Source organism: Euphorbia lathyris, chromosome 10, assembly GCF_963576675.1.
Source record: "Euphorbia lathyris chromosome 10, ddEupLath1.1, whole genome shotgun sequence".
Taxonomy (NCBI): domain Eukaryota; kingdom Viridiplantae; phylum Streptophyta; class Magnoliopsida; order Malpighiales; family Euphorbiaceae; genus Euphorbia; species Euphorbia lathyris.
Genome location: NC_088919.1, coordinates 38407565 through 38414455, shown reverse-complemented (window position 1 = coordinate 38414455; position 6891 = coordinate 38407565). Strand labels below are relative to the sequence as shown.

At 35.3% G+C, this 6891-nt stretch overlaps 1 long non-coding RNA gene across 1 annotated transcript; it reads right to left on the bottom strand.

Annotated features, from left to right (window-relative positions):
• Positions 1–468: 468 nt before the first annotated feature.
• Positions 469–2254, bottom strand: LOC136208479 (uncharacterized). Its single transcript, XR_010677175.1, has 2 exons — positions 2044–2254; positions 469–1100 (listed from the first exon to the last, which is right to left on the bottom strand). It is a non-coding gene; the product is annotated as an uncharacterized lncRNA (long non-coding RNA).
• Positions 2255–6891: the final 4637 nt, after the last annotated feature.

Sequence of the window (6891 nt, the reverse complement as noted above, 5' to 3'; positions counted from 1 at the left end):
TTGTTTGTCCTATAGTTTTAATTACCTAAGTGTCATTTTGGCATCTCCCTTCCTACTCTACCCCTTACCCTTCTTTATTAAGCCTAACCCTAGTTAGGCTTTTAAGTCTTTTACCTTTTCTTTTGTTGCGCTATATAAGCTCCTAATATTGTAAGGATATGATAACTTTTAATCAATATAATTTTATCTTCTTCTTCTTCTTCTTGAAGCTTTGTGTTAAGGTTTTCAACCTTTAACCATGGGGGATTTCATTATTCATACGGTTTAATCCTTAAACCCAGGATTAACTCTTACAAGTTTAGCTTGTGAAGAACTTCTTTGTTAGTTTAAGTTTAAAACTAACACATCCCGAAACCGATCCATATCAATAATAATAAAAAAATTATCGAATACACCTATGAAAAATAAATTATTGAATGCAATTAGAAAAAAAATTAATAAAAAAAAGTAAAAGATAAGAATAAAAAATTGCAACAAATTAGATGACATTACATTAAAATTATTATAGAAATACAACACACAAGGGAACGACTTACATATAATTAATAATTATCAAAGCTGAATCTATTGACACTTTTTATTCAAAATAAATACACAATTCCCAATTTTGCAAGCTGAATTTGGACCTCTTCTTAGTTAACACTTTCAATAATAACTGAAAGATCTGGTTCTGTCAAGTCTTTAACAAATGCTCCACCTTTGTTAGATGATTTGAAATCACCGTTAACATATATACTCGCATCAGGTGATTCCGTTTCATCAAAATTCTTCAATTTTTTGAGAAATGTTCCACCTTTGTTAGATGATTTGAAATCACCGTTAACATATATACTCGCATCAGGTGATTCCGTTTTATCAAAATTCTTCAATTTTTTGAAAAATGTTCCACCTCTGTTAGATGATTTGAAATCACCGTTAACATATATACTTGCATCAGGTGATTCCGTTTCATCAAAATTCTTCAATTTTTTGAGGTCGAGGGTCTCAGAAGTGTGACAATCGGGTTTCAAGGCTACCGTGTTTGGCATGTTCTCATATTCAGTAATTCCTTTCCAGTGTTCACCCGTATATTTTCTTGCATCCGTAATGCTAGTAGTTGTCTGTTTGTACAACAATATATTTTAGTCAAACTTTCATAATAATATAACAAAGATAAACAAATAAAAGATAAGGATAATGTATAAATTTAGTTTTATGATTATTGGAAATAGCTGATTTAGACTCGTTAATGGTAGATGAATATTTTCATTAACAAAAGATGTACAATTTCAAGAACTATTTGATGACCAAAACTCTAAAAGTATGAGAGAAGTCGCTAACATGAAATTGCATGTCAAAAAAACAAATTTATCTTTCATTAATTAGTCTTAAAATTTAACCTGATAAACATTAGGATTAAAACTGCATTGTTTTGTTGGATATAGACTAAATAAGCTCTTCCCTAAACACCACATGACTAAATTAGTTAAACAATATTTAAACCAATTGATAATTAAACTACATTATCAAAAATAGTATGCATGCAAGTATATTAATCAAAAACTGCATTTTCTCACTTTCTAACAAGAAAACGTGGAATTTAAGTTAAAATTTTTCATTTGTATGATTAATCAAAAACTCAAAATTTCACTTTACTAACATTATTATCACTCAACTTTAAAACCGAACATTAAAATCACTCAACTTCATTATTTACTAATATAGTTAAATTATCTCAAAATGATCATGGACAATTTCAAAATGGAAAAGTCTAGAATTTAAAATTGTATAAAATTATGTCTCTAATGGAACTATGATTTCTATTTTCCAAAATCACTAATCGAAAAAAAAACTCCTAATCTAATAAAAAATAATACTTCAAAATTAAAAAATAATAATAATTAAAATTGCTTAAAATATATAAATTATAATTTATGAGCGAAAGGAATGCTTAAATTATTTTTTTATATTAATTATTTGATGTTTTAAAATGGAGTTAGTAATAGAAAAATTGAATGGGTGTGGATATAAATTATAATATTTATGAATGAAAGGAATGCTTACCAAAAGAAGAGAGAAGAGGAAGAAGAAACCCAAGTAGGATCCCATTGATTATAGTATAATAAATAATTCACAATGATAAATATTTTTGTAATTGTTTGAGTATATATAGAGAAATATGTGAGAAATAAAATATAATAATAAAAAAATGAGGGATGCACAGATGGCCAACACTTCAGTTTCTTCCTTACCATGATTATTTATTTTTCTAGGAAAAATCATCAAGGTCCGATAAAAAAAAAAAAAAAGAAACAAATTCAGACGTACTGTTATTAGATTAAAAGTTTCAGTTGATAAATAAAAATTCAGTTATGTTTTCCAATCGCAGACATTTGGTAAACCACTTGCAATACTTTTAAAATAAGACCCGCAAACTGTCTACGAGGGTGGATTACTAGTAATGTTACCGTAAGTAAGGTGCTGTTTGATAAAACTGAAAATTAAGTTCTGAAAAAATAAATACTGAAATTTAAGTGCTGAATATTATAAGTGCTGAAAGTATTGAATGATGTAACTTTTATAAAAATATTAGTTGATAATGTTTAACTTAAAATGTTAAGTTAAATATTTTGACTTATCAAAATAAGTGGTTTTTAACTTAATTAACATCGTCTGGCGTCTACTGGGCATGATTGCATGATGAGCGTCACTACCCTTCCTTATCCTCCTATTTATCTTAATTCTTTTCTTAGGGATGATGTGGTGGGAGTTAGCTTTCCTATGCTAATCCCTGGCTAGGCTTTCGGGCTCTTTGTTTTCTTTTCTTTCCCTTTCCCACCAAAAAAAAAAACTAATTTAAGTGGTGAAGAAACAACTCTTATCAAACGCACTTAAATTAAATAAGTGCTTAACATTTTAATTAAATAATTAAGTAGTTTAGATACATTAAGCCACTTATTTTTTTTATGTCGTCAATACTGAATATAATTTCCGGCACGCTAAAATCCGGCACCTTTCCCTTGCATTTCGAAGACTAAAAATTGCCCCCCTCATCTCATCAGTGATTCCATGATCTCGGTAGGACCAGAGATTCTTCCAGCATCAATTTCACATGTTTTAATTCAAAGAAACACGTCTGTTCGGGTGGATAGAAACGTTGTTGGTCCCGTGTGATTAGTTCCAAGGGGGGGGGGGGGGGGGGGTTAGGAACTAATGTAAATTTTTCGTTTAATTATGCTGACTTAATCAATCTTTTGAGTTACTTAACTTAGTTTAGGTCAGCACGGCCGAGAGATGTAAGACAGCTTTAGTCAGATGCTGACTATAACTGTTTTACTTGTGAGTTGGGAATTAACACTTGAGGTCAGCTTCCAACTCAGCACCAAGATTACTCAGTGTCAGCTTTTACAACTTATATCCTGAGCAATTTAATCAAGCAACACATACATATATATATATATATATATATATATATATATTGAGAGAGAGTTAGAAATTACTCAGCAGACTTATCCTGGTTCGCCTCTCCGCCTACGTCCAGTCCCCAGAATCCCTCCGGGCTTTTTCAATCCAATACTGAGCTCTTTAAAGGTAGAGCACAAACCGTTTACAAGGCAGTTGAATATGCAAGAGTACCTTCCTCTATTCATCTACTCAACTCCTACTGAGTGCTATAACCAAACACTCAGATTCTCTACCGCTGAGTACTAAAACTGAGTACTCAGCACCACTCTCTCAATTTTACAATTGATACAAACTTGTTCTTTCTAGATGAAGAACACTTTAGATGAATACAAATTCAATCTAGCTTTTACACAGAAATATAAATTTGGTGTAAGATCTTTTTCTTGTTTGAATGTGCTTTGTATGTATACTCTCTTTCTCTTGTATTTTTCGGCAAAGGATCCAAGAATTGTACTTGATGACTTGTGGAGAAATTCCGATCAGCTTCCGTCCCTGTGAGGGGCGTCGTTGGGTTCGACGGGGGGAAGCTCCGATGCCAAAGTCAGTAAGGAAGAACAAGAGAGCAAACTGAATTGACAAAGGGTAAGTGAATGTGTACCTTGATAGCCTGAGACATAGGCTATATATAGTTATGAAGTTGTAACTTCTAGCAACTAGAAAGTCTCCATTAATGTCCCATTAATGGCGGTTACAGGTTACCCTTAAGTTGGCGGTTAGCTAATTGATAGCTCATTAATGGTCTTTATTGCCGGATCGGCCCTGCCGTTCTAATGGCGGATTGAGTGTTTATGGAGATTCGCCTCATAGGTTTGCCCGCGAGTCTCTTTTGGTGAGTCCTTGGAGATCCGCCCGCCGGATCTCTTTGTTTCAATACGCCGTGGTATTCCCGTATTAGGTGGCCAACACGTAGCGTTCTTTAGGCGAATATCCCTTTTGATCCTTGGGATAATATCACAATGTTATCAGTACTTGTCCTTTTATAGTTGATTCTGAAGCTCTAATCATTTGAATCTGGAAGTATCTGTTGGATTCAAACGGATCTATTGCGTCATTCCCTTGGTCAGCATTCAGAATTGCAGGCCAATCTTGTCGTCTAAAATTAGCAGACGTCAGGCTTGTCTTCTTCCGGCAGGTTCGTCTTCTAGCGCCAGTTCGTCTTTTAGCTAACGGCCAGTTGACCCATGCATCTCGAAACTGTCTCCATGCGTAATTCCAAAGCTTCTGTTATTGGTGCAGACAGTTGTCGGATCTTGTCTTTTAGCAAACGGATCAATCGCGCTGTCCTGACGAACACTCAGCTTGACTTTATTGACGTTGCTTTTGTTCTTTGTTTCTGAGTCATATTCTTACTCAGCTTCCGTGGTCAGCTTCATCTGCAAGCTTTAGTTTAGAGGAAGACTTCTCTTCTTTTATGCTGAGTTGCACTCCACTCAGCTTGTGCTATGTTCTCATGCTGACTTCGTCCTGTCTTACTTTTTATTTCTGTTTTCATTTATACTTATACTCAACATTGAACAAACATATTAGTACAATTAAATCAAAGCACTTAAATTTAATTGCCTCTTAATCATGGATTAACTTAAATAATTTTGTCAAATCAAAATCATGTGGAAAGGTGTTTCAACAAACTCCCTCATTTTGATGTTGGCGAAATATTTAATTGTGGAACTCAGCATTGAGATTCCCCATGATTGAAATTCTTTTTATACTTCTGAAGTTACTCCCCCGTAAGGGTTGCATCTATTGACTTAAATTAACTCTAAACCTTCTAAGATTTAATCGAGTAAAATTAAGACATGTCTATACTGACTTAGTTCAATTCTAGACCTTCCAAGATCTAATTCAGATGAGCCTAGGTCAGCTTTCAGAAGAGTTCAATGCTTAAAACATATGTTTACTCAGTTTGATACATAGTCAGTTTAGGTATCAGAGTTATGAAAAGATGTATCAGAGCTAATGTGTACTGAGTATGTTCCTTTTTAAATTTGTTTGTTTGTTCATTTAAGACAGATCAGCATATAGCACAACAAGTAAGTAAGCATCACATAAGATTTATCAGTTTGAATAAAAGATGCATAAATATATATAGATGGTCACCATTAACAAAATAGAACACGTCAGATAAAACTACAAGTCAAGTACTAAGACTAGTCAATCTATTTCTTCCCGTTGACTTGAGCTTGGTTAGCTATTCCTTTGCCTTTATCGGTTCGTTGTTGCTGACTCTGAGTTGCGGAACCAGATGCCTCCCCCATTTTCTGCTGAGTTCCAGCAGCTTGCTTTTCTTTCTCCCCCGTTTTGCCATCATCAGATGAAGGAGGAATAAATGTCTCGCGAAGAACAGCACGAGTCAGTTTTGATGAGTACATTTAAAGTTGACTCGTACTCTCCCGAAGACCGTCGAAGACTGCCATGCCATCATCCAGAGTGGAAGCGGGGATCCTAATGGTGGCACTGAGCATACTTAAGAGATACTTATGTGATTTCCCGATCCAAATGATAGATTCTGTCAGCTTGGCATATGATTGATGGTACATTTTGAGCAACGCAGCATCATAGAACTAACGTTGAGCATTGGTATGCCGGACATGTTTAAATGTGGCTTGAGAGTACTGCAGAATCTCATTTGTCTTTACTTGGTCAGTATCCATTTCTTCTTTACTTAAGTTGAGTAGACGAACGGCTTCACTAATTTGCTCAATGGAACACTGGGAGGGGAGGAGATTAATTCACGAGCTCCGGTCAGCTCAGAAGTTACCTGGGTAAAAAGTTGATTAACCTCAACAGAGGTTGCATAGAGTGAGTTCATAGCTAACAAAGTGTTGAGTTGGCCCTGGATAGAGTTCATGTGATTAACCATTGTCAGCTGGAGTTCAGCCAGCTTCACTATTGATTCTTTCTTGGGTTGTTGAGATGCGAAGGATGTCATGACACTCATCAAGTCCTTGAGACCCTTGATTTCTGTTAAAAGTTGAGTGACAGAGGAAAGTTGTGTTGGCTCAACATGGGCAGACCCAGCAGCATCGGCATGAGGCTGATGAAGATCCTGAAGTAGGGCTTGAGCTGAGTCGATGATTCTTTGTCCAGACTCAGTGGCATGTAAGAAAGCATAGGATTCATCAGATTGTGGTTCAGAGGCCGGAATTGGAATAGCACCTGATGGAGGAGGTGTTTGGTGCTGTCCAGACTTAGATGTGCCAGCTTGGTCAGCAGCTGGGCTTTTATTCAGATCACCAGAAGGAACTGACTGGTTATCATTCTACGATAAAGGAGTAGTAAGAGGTGGATCGGCATAGATATTGACCTGCTTGGAGTCAAGCTTCAAGTTTCAGAAGGTTGAGGTAGTTCAGTGCTGACCTGAGCAGGATTTTCCTTTGCTAACTCTTTATCTTGAGTAGCAGGAACTTCGAGCACTTGCTCGGCAGAAACAGGACTTTCAGGAGCTTT